The sequence below is a fragment of the Sus scrofa genome, chromosome 14 (genome assembly GCF_054392235.1).
Source record: "Sus scrofa isolate SSC_HxYL_T2T_F1_AM1 chromosome 14, Sscrofa_HxYL_maternal_Yorkshire_Landrace_v2.0, whole genome shotgun sequence".
In the NCBI taxonomy this organism is placed as follows: domain Eukaryota; kingdom Metazoa; phylum Chordata; class Mammalia; order Artiodactyla; family Suidae; genus Sus; species Sus scrofa.
The window spans coordinates 139,311,927-139,326,377 of NC_139396.1; positions in this window are offsets into that span (position 1 = coordinate 139,311,927).

The following is a 14,451-nucleotide window of genomic DNA, read 5'->3' on the forward strand; positions in this document are numbered from 1 at the left end:
TAATTGCAACTGAATTTAAAAAGGGTAAAGATAAAGATTTAACCCTAAATCACACAGCTACTCTGATGGAGACAAAGACTTGAATTCAAGTGTTTTGACTCCAGATCCGTATTTTTATCCACCTTAGGTATAGAAGGCTTTTGTCTTTGATTTAGGTTCTCTGAGAAGGGGGGCTGAGATAAGTGGGGGTTTTTAAATATTTTTTATTAAAGTATAGTTGATTTATAATGTTTTTTCAAGTTCTGTTGTACAGCAAAGTGACCCAATCATATAAATTACTCCATGCTGTGCAGTAGGTCCCCATTGCCCATCCATTCCAAATATAACAGTTTGCATCCAAAAAAAAAAGCCCCAAATGCCCATCCATCCCACTCCCCCACCCTTCACTCCCCTTGGAACCCCAAGTCTGCTCTCCTTGGCCATGATCCATTTCCATTTTTTTAAGATAGGATCATCTGTTCCATATTTTAGATTCCACAAATAAGTGATATCATATGGCGTTTGTTTTTTTCTTTCAGCTTACTTCACTTAGTATGAGAATCTCTAGTTCAATCCATGTTGCTGCAAATGGCATCTGTTTGTTTTTTTATGACCAAGTAATATTCCATTGTATATATGTACCATATTTTCTTAATCCACTCATATGTTGATGGACATTTAGGTTGTTTCCATGTCTTGGCTATTGTGAATAGGGCTGCAATGAACATAGGAGTGCATGTATCGTTTTCAAAGAAAGTTTGTCCAAATATATGCCCAGGAGTGTGATTACTGTATCATATGGCAGTTATATATTTAGTTTTCTGAGGTGCATCCATACTGTTTCCATGGTGGTTGTATCAATTTGCATTCCCACCAACAGTGAAGGAGGGTACCTTTTTCTCCACACCCTCTCCAACATTTATTTGTTGACTTCTAATGATGGCCATTCTGATTGGTGTGAGGTGGTACCTCATGGTTTTGATTTGCATTTCTCTAGTAATTAGTGATGTTCAGGATTTTTTCATATGCCTGTTGGCTATCTGTATGTCTTTTTTTGAGAAATATGTATTTAGGTTGTCTGTCCAATTTTCAGTTGGGTTGTTTCTTGTTTCGTTGTTGAGTTGCATGAGTTGCTTGTATATTTCGGAGGTTAGCCCCTTGTCTGTTTCATCATTTGCGAAGATTTTCTCCCATTCTGTGGGTTGTCTTTTTATTTTTTTAATGGTTTCCTTTGCTGTGAAAAGCTTTTGAGTTTAATTAGGTCCCATTGGTTTATTTTTATTTTTATTAACCTTGTTCTGGGAGGTGGATCAAACAAGATGTTGCTGTGATTTATGTCAAAGAGTGTTCTGCCTATGTTTTCCTCTAGGAGTTTTATAGAATCTAGCTTTATATTTAGGTCTTTATTCCATTTTGAGTTTATTTTTCTGTATGATGTTAGATAGTGTCCCATTTTCATTCTTGTACATGTAGCTTTCCAGTTTTCCCAGCATCATTTATTGAAGAGACTATCTTAGGAGTTCCTGCTGTGGCTCAGCGGGAACGAATGTGACAAGTAACTATGAAGAGACTATCTTTCTTCCACTGTTATGTTCTTGCCTCCTTTGTCATAGATTAGTTGATTATAGGTGCTTGGGTTTACTTCTGGGCTTTCTATGATGTTCCATAACACAGGTATTTGATTGCTAATTGTTTGTTAGGTGATCCAAGGAGCACAACTAGAAGAAGTGAGGAATGTGATAGGAAGGGGAAGGAAGCCAGTGAGGGGACACATTAATGAGCAAGTTACTGCTCCCCCTTCTGGGGCTCTCAGGGGAGGGGGTGGTGGGATGTTATAGGACACACCTAGAGTCGTCACCCAATTAGCAAGGATTATTAGGAGCTATTCTTGGGGTGGCAACTCTCCAGCATGTCTGGGCTTCCCTGTGTGGGGATTGAAAACAGTTCCCTAGCTCAAGGAAGCTCTCAGCAGAGAGTCATAGTGGGTTAGGTATGGTGTCTACTTCTTCAACACAAGCACACATTTTTGGACAACAAAAAGAGCAATTAGAGATGTGATGTATTTACTAGTTCTGGGTCCTTTGATGACAAATTAAAAAGTTAGTGCAAGTCTCTACTGGGCTTTTCCAATTGCAGTGTTAGTTTTGTGGATCCCAGCCCTGTTATGAGGAGATGAATGGTTTTTGTTTGTATGTTTGTTGGTGGCATTTCAAAGCTGTTCAGACAATTACTACATGGTCATTTTTCCCTTACCAGAGATAGTTCACCCAGCCTTCCCTAGCACCAATTAAGTAAGGGGGGAAAAAAAAGAAGGAACAAATTTAGAGTTCCATTACTGCTTCATTGCTTTACTTAATTGACCTGTTTGAGTTTGTGCCAGAACTGGATTTTGTTAGAGTGGCAAAGTTTAAAAATCAACTTAAATTTCAATTTCATGCAGCTTTTGACATAGAAAAATTTATAGTTGTTGTTGGTGGGGGGTAGTTAAAATGTTCTGGGATGGAGAACGTGTATTTTGGAAAAAGAAACAAATTAGTAGTTTCATGTACTGAAATCTTTAATAATACGGTAATCTAAGGCTGAGTTATTATGAATTCTGAATAAGCGTTGTCTACTGTTTAAAATTTCCCATGGCTTACTGTCAAATATATTGAAATGGATTTGGAAAGTCTGTAAGCCTTCTAATCACGGATGAAATATATTCTTTTATGGGACTCTAAATTTGTGGTAATTATGTGCCATTTAGTTAATCTCCCTACATTATTTACCAAGCATATTTTGTAGTCAAATACTTGAAGAGTTGACAGGGTAATGTTCAGCAGCAACTATCAGCAGAAGTGAGAGAGAGAGAGAGGTTAGGGGGAATAAAGCATCTGAATGTAAAAATGATTTGTTTTCATGTTATTTATGGATTATTCTATTCAGTGAGTAAGATAGTTAAAAGAGTCACCTATGTTCCATTAAACACTCAGGTTTGGGTATGTGTGAACACATATTTAAAAAAATAGAATGTTAGGAACACAATGACTTCCCAACACAAAAAGCAGATTTAATGAGAATAAGTATTAAGAATCCAATTGTAGCACGCACATCGCAGATACTGGTAAACAGCTGAGGCATGTGAGGACAGCGTAGCTGCTTAGATATTCTGGAGCTCCAAAGTAATTGCTCACAATAAATAGCTTTTCTGAATCTTCTCAGAATTGGAAACGATTCATTTTCCCAAATCATAATTGACAGTTAGTGAGAATGATGTTGTAATGATGCATTTGGCCACCTAAATATTTCCAGACCCTCTTCGCTCAGACATGGTAGCTAAAAATACTTCGATATTTATAAACTCCCCTGCTGACAAACACCTCGGTGGGAACACTCAGAATGGCCCCATAGCTTCCTGGGGATCCTGAGGAAAGAGAATGAAGACTTATAGCTGTAAGTCATATAAGAAAATACAACTTGAAAAGGGGGATATCTGGGCTGTTGGCACACAAAAGTCCATTTTCTGTTTTGTTTGTGACACGAAGACCCATGTAGACCCACAAAGACCCAAATGTAAATCTTGGACAAACAAAATTCTAACCACACATACTCAGCAGAAATTTTTTATACTGAAATCAATATATATTACAATAATACGATACATAGGTGATCATGTTAAAATAGAACCTTAGCCATTGGATATGGTTCTCTTGCACTATGAATATTATAGAGCAAATAAACACAAATATAGGAAAGGAAATAAAATGTTTTCCTTTTCTCATATTTTAAGCTAATAAGTTACAAAAGATTAATGCATATTGGCGAGAGTGGCCTTCCCAATGGGACTTGTCTCCATGTCTAATGTCAGTTTTCTTTGCCTACATGTATCCCATACATTGCCAAGGAGAGTGCTTGTGATAGGGATGGAGTAGACACAGGTAGTTGTAGAAGTCCCGATAAAGGACCATATTTAAAGAGGGAAACTTAGGGGACATTGGGAGCTCATGGTAAGTTAATAAATTGCTCAAGAAAACCATCAGCACAAGGTAGGCTTGCTTCATTAGTGGGGCCTTGAGAATTGCCTCAAGTTGTTGGGTGGGGGATGGGATCAGGCCTGTATTCATATTCAGACCAAGGTCAAGAGTATGAGGACCAGACTTCTGTGGATTTGAATACACAGCTTACTGGATACCTAGGAGGAGCTACTACTCCCAGAAAGGATGACGCGGTCTTTTCCAACCCCCATTCCCCTTGGAGAATAAAACTATAGCCTACCTGACCCTCAGGGCAGAGCTTCCTTGCCTGTCTGCTTGCATGTCTCAGACAAGCGTCCTATCTTAATGAATCTATTTCTTGCCTATCACTTTGTCTCTCACTGAATTCCTTCTGCGTGGAGACTTCTAGAACCTGAACCTCAGTGAGTCCAGACACAGGGTGAGTGATTGTAATTTAAAACAGTGGGTTTGGGAGTTCCCGTCGTGGCGCAGTGGTTAACGAATCCGACTAGGAACCATGAGGTTGCGGGTTCGGTCCCTGCCCTTGCTCAGTGGGTTAACGATCCGGCGTTGCTGTGAGCTGTGGTGTAGGTTGCAGACGCGGCTCGGATCCCGTGTTGCTGTGGCTCTGGCGTAGGCCGGTGGCTACAGTTCCGATTGGACCCCTAGCCTGGGAACCTCCATATGCCGTGGGAGCGGCCCAAGAAATAGCAACAACAACAACAACAACAACAACAAAAAAACAGTGGGTTTAAGTCCCAATCTGGGTTTAGGCCGGGTTCGAGTCCCGGCACGTGGGTTCAAGTCCCAATCTGGGTTCTGGCTAGGTACAGGCCTTAACACTGTCAGTTTCACTTGGGCTTCTTCTATCATATGGGCTCACAAAGTCTCAATAGGTTTTATTTATTTTAAAAGAAGGCTAATGATACTGGGTACCATGAATATTACTCTGGAAACTTCTAATTTCTTCTTGACTCCCACGTAAGATTTCTGCATGGCTACTTCTTGTCCTGGGGTATTTCTATGATCAGAAGAGCAAGACTGACTCTGACTATTAAAGGTCTGAAGCTTTAAGCCAATCATGGCAGGTCAGACACTGGTGTATCAGAGTAGATGACTAGCTCTCTCAACCATGCATTTGTAGGCCTAGGAAGATACACTTGGAGTATAAACTCTCTGATTTTGATCTGATACCCAAAATGCTAAAGGAGAGTCTCTAAACATGTGGAAACAATAAACACAAGATTATTTGCTGGAAATGCTGACATGACACAGCTTTGGAGGGCAGGGTGGGGAGGAGAACACTTATCTATTCTGAGGGAGGGGGTCAAGAGGAAATACCAATAGCACCATTTGAATTGAGAGGTTTCTTGGCTTCAGAGTTGCCCAAATTCATTTTATTCTCTTTGTGTACCAATTCATTAAAGTATGTAGGAAAATGGATGTCACAGCTATTAAACAAATGGCAAAAGCAAAGGCTATAGAGTGTGTAGTTTTTGCAAAGTCACTTAGATAGTGATGGTGATAAAACAGGTATTTATCCTTACTGACTCTTAGAGTTCAAGGCTCTTCCTTCCTAAACACATTAACACTGAATTTCTTGTTCTTCCCACTTCCACTCTGCAATCAGTAGGTAAAATATGTGTTGGTACTCAAGGCATACTTGAAATATGCAGCCACATCTGAACTCTTTCACAGATCAAATGAGTACATCTTGCAAAGGAAATACACAGGGAATCTAAAAATGTACATTCCATTCATTTTGTACCCATGATGCTAGAGGAATTTGTCAAAGCTTGTTTATTCTGATTTACAACAGTATATAAACCAGTCTTATAAATAATGACTAGCCTGTACAGAATGCTTTATACAAATGGGAGCAGATCCAGGGGATATAATTATATGTATGTATATAATTGCCTCTGTTATTTATTATTATTTTGATAAGTCTGCTCATTTTCATCAGAGTAAATACTAGAAATGACTGAATCAATTGTCTTTTATATTTTCTTTAGATATAACAAAATTCTCCATAGGCGACAAATTGTATTTTTACTGACATATCACAGCTGTGCTAAAAAGAAAATGCATTATTCCCTCTTATTAGTATGCTTATTAAAAAAAAACCTTTTATCAATAAACACTACTTAGTGGTCATAGTCAACACAATAATGTCAAATTACAGCTATGTTCATGAAAGGCCATTACATTAAAAAAGTAAAAAATAGTAAGGCCAAAAATAGTCTAGTCCAATATGTTTTATGAAATGGAAGAATATACTACATTTCAGTTGGGATACTAATAACATCAATGTTATAATAGATAATAACAAGTACCTCAATGTATTCCAAAAAGTATAAATGGCCCAGATGATCATCTTTAATCAAAATTATTATTAAACCTGTGTATTAATAAATGAAACTATAAAACAAATAGAACAATGAGAAACTAAAAACTGAAATCATAGAATTTACGTAAAGTAAGATTTAACAAGGTTTATCTTCAAGCATGTGAAATATAGTTAAAGCAATGTAAAAATATAGTTATTTAAACAATAAAAAAACAAATTAAGCCTTCATATCAGTAAGTTAGAAAGTGACCAATGATAAAAAACCTATAACAAGTTGAAGAAATATGTTAATAAGGATATAACAAAAAGAGTAAAGATAAAAACAGTAAACATGATGTCTATTCACTTATTTGAAAAAAATAAAATAAAAATAGATTATACATTGAATTAAAGATAAAATGTGGGAAAAGCACACACATAAGTAAAAACTGAGAATGGAGATATAAGTATTGATACAGATTAAAGCATCTAAGCTCAAGTTTGTGCAAATAGATTTGATATTCATATAAAATAAGTGTGTTTCTTAGCAAATATAAATTAGTAAATCTATCTATAGAAGAGAATGAAGTAAAAAGAGCAATAGCGGACAATAATTATTCAAAATTATTGAAGCGCTATTCTTATTAGAGTACTAGAGTCAATGGTTTTACACGTATACACTACTGAAACTTTTGGAATATTTAAATAAATATTATACAAATGCACTGAATCATAGATGAGAAGGAATATTTCAAAATTATTTTAAAAAATAAAATTGGTCTAATATTACTCCTAAAAATTGATAAATATGTTAAGAAAACACTATAGACTAATCTCTTCTGAGTCAATGCAAAAATTCCAAGTAAATAAAATCTAGAAACATGTTAAAATAATACTTGGCAATTAAAATCTGTTTCAAAAATAATCTTTCAAAATCAGATCAACTAATGTATTTCATAAGTATAATCTAAAAAAGAAGTCATTTACATAAAAGTAGGAAAGGCATTAAAAATTCAATATGGCATTAAATTTCAATATCTATATGTAATTTAATGCATGTCTTTATACATTAAATATACTTTTATTCCAAAAATAGGGATTTTTTTGGCATATCTGAAAGCTTTTATGTAGATGACATTAAACTATGCATATCTTTTTATGGCTTTTTTTTTTAGTTCCACACTATATTTGTAATATTTAAGTATGTTGATACTCATAGCTTTAAGTATTTCAAAAGTAACAATGGCACAATTGATTTATCTACTTTTTTGTTAATAGAAGTTTAAGTTCTTTTAATATTTTTTCTTTATAACTATAGTGCTTAAAATTTGCCTTTATAAATACTTTCACAAACAAATGTACAAGTTTCTCTAGCTTATATTCCTGACTATAATTCATTGCTTGTAGTGCATGTGCATCTTTTTCTTTTTCATTTTTTAAAGTTTCATTGAAGTATAGTTTATTTACAATGTGGTGATAATTTCTGCTTACCACAGAATGATTCAGTTACATGAATGCTGAATAATTTTCAGATTATTTTCCCATATAGGTTATCAAAGAATATTGGGTAGAGTTACCTGTGCTATACAGCAGGTCCCCATTGACCATCCATTCCATACATAATAATGTGCAAACACCAATCCCAAATTCCAAATTCATCCCTCCTCCCTCACCTGACCCCCTTATAACCTGACCCCTTTGGTAACCATTACTGTGTTTTCCAAGTCTGTGAGTCTGTTTCTGCTTTGTCAATAATTTTTCATTTGTATCCTTTTTTTTTTCTTTTTTTTTTTTTTTGCTTTTTCAGGGCCATACTTGAAGCATATGGAGGTTCCCAGGCCAGGCATCTAATTGGAGATACAGCTGCTGGCCTACACCAGAGCCACAGCAATGCAGGATCTACACCACAGCTCACAGCAATGCGGAATCCTTAATCCACTAAGTCCAGGGATAAACGTTTTGGTTCCTAGTTGAATTTGTTTCTGCTGCACCATAATAGGAACTCCTGTATCCATTTTTTTAGAGTGTACGTATGTGATATAATATGATGTTTTTTCTCTGTCTGACTTACTTCACTTAGTATGATAACCTCTAGATCCATACATGTTTCTGCAAATAGCATTATTTCATTCTTTTTTATGGCTGAGTAATACTCCATTTGCTTTATCCATTCCTCTGTCAATGGACATTTAGGTTGTTTCTATATCTTGGCTATTGTAAATAGTGCTGCAATGAACATTGGAGATACATGTATCTTTTTGAATTATATATTTTTTTCTGGTTATATGCCTAGGAATGGGATTGATGTATTATAAGGTAGTTATATTTTTAGTTTATTGAGGAACCCCCATACTGTTTCCATAATGGCTGTGCCAATTTACATTCCCACCAACAGTGTGGGAGGATTCCCTTCTCTCCACAGGCTCTCCACTCACTATTTATTGTTTTTTGTTTGTTTTGTTTTGTTTTAGGGCTTCACCTGCAGCATATGGAGGTTCCCAAGCTAGGGTCTAATCAGAGCTACAGCTGCTGCCTTTGCAACAGCCACAGCAATACTGGATTGAGCCATGTCTGTGACCTATACCACAGCTTATGGCAACACCATATCCTTAACCCACTGAACGAGTCCAGGGATTGGACATATAACCTCATGGCTCCTAGTTGGATTTGTTTCTGCTGTGCCGCAACAGAAACTCCCTCAATGTAGATTTTTTTGATGATGACCATTCTGACCAGTGTGAGGTGATACCTCATTGCAGTTTTGACTTGCATTTCTCTAATGAATATTGATGTCTAGCATCTTTTCATGTGATTTTTGGCATCTTTATGTCTTCTTTGGAGAAAGGTCTATTTAGACCTTCTATTTTTTTTAAATATGTTTTCAATATAAAGCTCTATGAGATATTTGTATATTTTGAAGATCAATCACTTGTCCATCACTTTGTTTGTAAAGATCTTCTCCCATTCTGTGGGTTGTCCCTTTTAATTGTTTCCTTTGCTGTGCAAAGTCTTTTAAGTTTAATTAGATCCCATTGGTTTATTTTTGTTTTTATTTTCATTATTCTGGGAGGTAGAACAAACATGATATGCTGTGATTTTTGTCAAAGAAGTATTCTACCTATGTTTTCCTCTAGGAGTTTTATAGACTTACATTTAGGTCTTTAATCCATTTTGAGTTTATTTCTCTGTACAATGTTGAAGAATGTTCTAATTTCGTTCTTTTACATGTATCTGCCCAGTTTTCCCAGCACCACTTATTGAAGAGATTGTCTTTTCTCCATCATATATTCTTGCCTCCTTTGTCATAAATTAGTTGACCATACATGTGTTAGTTTATTTCTAGGCTTTCTATATTGTTATATTTATTTGTGTTTATGTTTGTGTGTCAGTTTCGTACTGCTTTGATGATTGTAGCTTTGTAGTATAGCCTAATGTCAGGGAGCCTGTTTCCACCAGCACCATTTTTTTTCCCCATATGATTGATTTGGCCATTTGGGGTCTTTTGTGTTTCTATACAAGTTCAAAATTTTCGTGCATCTTAATGTTTACTAGAATTTATTAAATTGCTCTCCAAATTGATATTACATTTTTTTGTTTCTATTAGAATGGAAGTCTCCACATCTTTCCCAAATCTTGAAATTGACAGATTCTAATTACTCTTTTTGATATGTGTGAAATGATATTCCACGATTTCAGTTGCATTTCCCTGATTCCCTGTTCCAGAGTACAGAAAAGGTAGAACTTCCTAATTCTTTGGCTGAAGCCCAGTATAATAAAGTAAAACTCAACAAAACATAAAACATGGAAACAAAAAGCAAATTTTCTATGTGAAAAGAAGACTATAATTAGTAAATACAATTTTACTCAAAACACACCGACAGAAAACCTTTAAATAACTATGTGTAGTTTTTTTAATTAAAAAAAAAGAATGTATACATGTATGTGTAACTGGGTCACCTTGCTGTACAGTGGAAAATTGACAAAATGTTGTAAACCAGTTATAATGGAAAAAAATCATTATAAAAAGAAAGAAGGAAAGAAGGAAAAAAGAAGGAAAAAAGAAGTAAAGAAAGAAAGGAAAGAAAGAAAGAAAGAAAGAAAGAAAGAAAGAAAGAAAGAAAGAAAGAAAGAAAGAAAGAAAGAAAGAAAAAGAAAGAAAGAAAGAAAGAAAGAAACTGCTTTTTCCTGAGAGGACAAAAAAATTGTTTATCATAAAATAGCTATATGTATTTAATATATATAACTTGATGAGTTTGAAGGTGTTTACACCTGTGAAACCTTCCTCCAAATCTATGCTGTAAACTTTTATATCATCTCTAAAATTTCCTCCTATTCTTTTATTTACTATTACATTGTTTTTGTTGTTATTATTAATGACATTTTACATAAAATCTACAATCTTAGCAAATTTATAACTACACTACATAACACACAATTATTAACTGTGGGCAATAGGCTGTATAGGAAATATGAGACTTATTTGTCCTGTAAAATGAAAACTTTGTACCCTTTGGCTAATACCTGCCATTTTCCCTCTTCACTCTAGGCCAGAGAAATTATGATTCCATTCTTTTCTTTTATGAGCTTGACCCTTTTGAATTACTTTTATAAGAGATATTATAAAATATTTGTTCTGTCTAGCTTATGAACTTAGCATGATATTTTCTAGATTCATCCATGTTGATGCAATAACACAATTTTCTTCTTTTTAAGGCTGTATGTATACAATATTTTCTTTATCTATTAATATCCATTGACATGTAAGTGGTTTCCATGTCTTGGTAATTGTGGACAGTGCTGCAATCAACCTGGAGGTACATACAATCTTTTTGAGATTCTGATTTCACTTATTTTGTATATATTTAGAAGCAAGATTGCTGGATCATATAGTAGTACTATTTTTTTAACTTCTTAAGGAACCTCAATACTCTTTTCCATAATGGCTGTACCAACATATATTCTTAGCAATGATGGACAAAACGTCCCTTCTCCACATCCTTGTCAACATCTGTTATCCTTTGTTATTTTGTTAAGAGCCAACCTAAAAGGTGTGAAGTAATTAATATTTTGTTGTTTTGATTTGCATTTCCCTATTGATCAGTGAAGTTGAGCAGTTTTTTATATGTCTTTTGGTCATGTGTATGTTTCCTTTAGAGAAATGTCTATTCAGTTACTTTGCCTATTTTTAATTGGGTTATTTGTTTTGTTACAATTGATTAGAAAGAATTCCTTATATATGTATATATGGAAAATTTATCAGATATAAGGTATGTAAATATTTTCTCCCTTTCCATAGATTTCATTCCTATAAAGAATGGAGAAGTATTTTTTTGGTAATTAAACATTGATCAATTCATTTGTTTAATCTTATGACCACATGACAATTTTGTTCCCTGAACCAATAAGGAAACTTTCTTTTTTTGGGTGGGTTATGGTAATGACTTTTTAATTTTTTTATTTTTTTAATACTCAGTGAATTTTATTACATTTATAGTTGTATAATGATTATCATAGCAAAATTTTATAGTATTTCCATTCCAAACCCTCACTGTATTCCCCCACCTCTCAACCTGTCTCATTTGGAAACCATAACTTTTTCAAAGTCTGGGAGTCAGTATCTATTCTCCAAAGAAGTTCACTGTGTCCTTTTTTCAGATTCCACATGTAAGTGATAACATTTGATGTTGGTGTCTCACCGTACGACTGACTTCACTTAGCATGATAATTTCCAGGTCCATCTATGTTGGTGCAAAAGACATTATTTCTTTCCTTTTAATGCCTGAGTAAAATTCCATTGTGTACATGTACCACATCTTCTTTATGCACACCTCTGTCAATGGAAATTTAGGTTGTTTCCATGTCTTGGCTATTGTATATAGTGCTGCAATGAGCATTGGAGTACATGTATCTTTTCGAGTTATGATTTTCACTAGATAGATGCCCAGGAGTGGGATTGCTGGATCAAATATTAACTCCATTTTTAGTTTTCTGAGGAATCTCCATACTGTTTTCAACAGTGGTTGCACCAGTTTACATTCCCACCAACAGTGTAGAAGGGTTCCCTTTCCTCAACACTCTCTCCAGCACTTATTGTTTGTAGACTTTCTGATGATGGCCATTCTGGCTCATGTAAATTTGTACCTCATAGTGGTTTTGATTTACATTTCCCTAATAATTAGAGATGTTGAACATCTTTTCATGCATTTTTTTGTCATCTGAATGTCTTCTTTGGAAAATTGTCTGTTTAGATCTTCTACCCATTTTTTTGATGGGTATGTTTATCTTTTTGGTATTGAGGTGCAGAAAATATCTATAAATTTTGGAGATTAATCCCTTGTCAGTCACTTCATTTGCAAATGTTTTGTCCCATTTTGTGGGTTGTATTTTCATTTTGTTCTAGGGTTTCCTTTGCTGTGCAGAAACTTTGAAGTTAAATTAAATACAATTTGTTTATTTTTGTTTTTATTCTCATTACTTTAGGAGGTGGATCTGAGATGTTGCTGTGGTTTATGTTGGGGAATGTTTGACCTATGTTTTCCTCTAAGAGTTTTATAGTATCAGGTCTTATATTCAGGTCTATAATCCATTTTGAGTTTATTTTTGTGTATGGTGTTAGAAACTATTCTAAGTCATTCTTTTACATGTGGCTGTCCAGTTTCCCCAGCACCAGTACCACTTATTGAAGAGGCTGTCTTTCCTTCATTGTATATTCTTGCCTCCTTTGTCATAGATTAGTTGACTATAGGTGTGTGGGTTTAATTCTGGGCTTTCTATCCTGTTCCACTGATCTATATTTCTGTCTTTGAGTTAGTACCATATGGTTTTGAAGACTGTCGCTTTGTAGTATAGACTGAAATCAGGAGGCCTGATTCCTCCAGCTCCATTTTTCATTCTCAGGATGACTTTGGCTATTCTCAGTCTTTTGTGCCTCCAAACAAACTTTAAAACACATTTTTCTTGTTCTGTGAAAAATGTCCTTGGTACTTTGATAGGGATTGTATTGAATCTGTAGATTGCCCTGGGTAGTATGGTCATTTTGACAATATTGATTCTTTTAATCAAAGAGCATGGTACATCTTTCCATCTGTTTGTGTCATCTTTGATTTCTTTTATTAGTATCTTATAGTTTTCAGATTACAGGTCTTTTGTCTTTTTAGGTAGGTTTATTCCTAAGTATTTTCTTCTTTCTGATGTGATGATAAACGGGATCGTTTCCCTAATTTCTCATTCCGATCTTTTGTTGTTAGTATATAGAAATGTAGTTGATTTCTGTGTATTAATTTTGTATCCTGCGACTTTGCAAATTCATTGATGAGCTCTAGCAGTTTTCTGGTAGAGTCTTAAGGATTCTCCAGGTATAGTATTATGTCATCTGCAAACAGTGGTAGTTTTACTACTTTTTTTTTCCAATTTGGATACCTTTTATTTATTTTTCTTCTCTGATTACCATGACTAGTACTTCCAAATCTATGATGAATAGTAGTGGCAAGAGCAGTCATCCTTGTCTTACTCCTGATATTACAGGGAATTCTTTAAGCTTTTTACCACTGAGAATTAAGTTAGCTCTAGGTTTGTCATATATGGCCTTTATTATGTTGAGGTAGTTTCCCTCTATGTCCACTTTCTGAAGGGTTTTATCAGAAATATATGTTGGATTTTGTCACAGGCTTTTTTTTTTTTTGGATCTATTGAGAGGATCACATGGTTTTTATTCTTCAGTTTGTTAATGTAGTGTATCACACTGATTGATTTATGGATATTGTAAAATCCTTGCATCCCTGGAATAAATCCCTCTTGATCATGGTGTACAATCCTTTTAATATATTGTTGGACTCAGTTTACTACTATTTTGTTGAAGATTTTGCATCTATGTTTTTCAGTGATATTGGTATATAATTTCCTTTTTTTGTGATATATTTGGTCTGGTATCAGAGTGATGGTGCCCTCATAGAATGAGTATGGGAGTGTTCCTTCCTCTGAAATTTTCTGGAATAGTTTCAGAAGGCTAGGTGTTAGTTCTTCTCTAAATGTATGATAGAATTTACCTGTGAAGCCATCTGGTTGTAAACATTTGTTTGTTGGAAGTTTTTAATCACAGTTTCAATTTCAGTACTTGTATTGGTATGTTCTTCTTTCCTATTTAATCTTTCCTATTTCCAAATAGTTTTG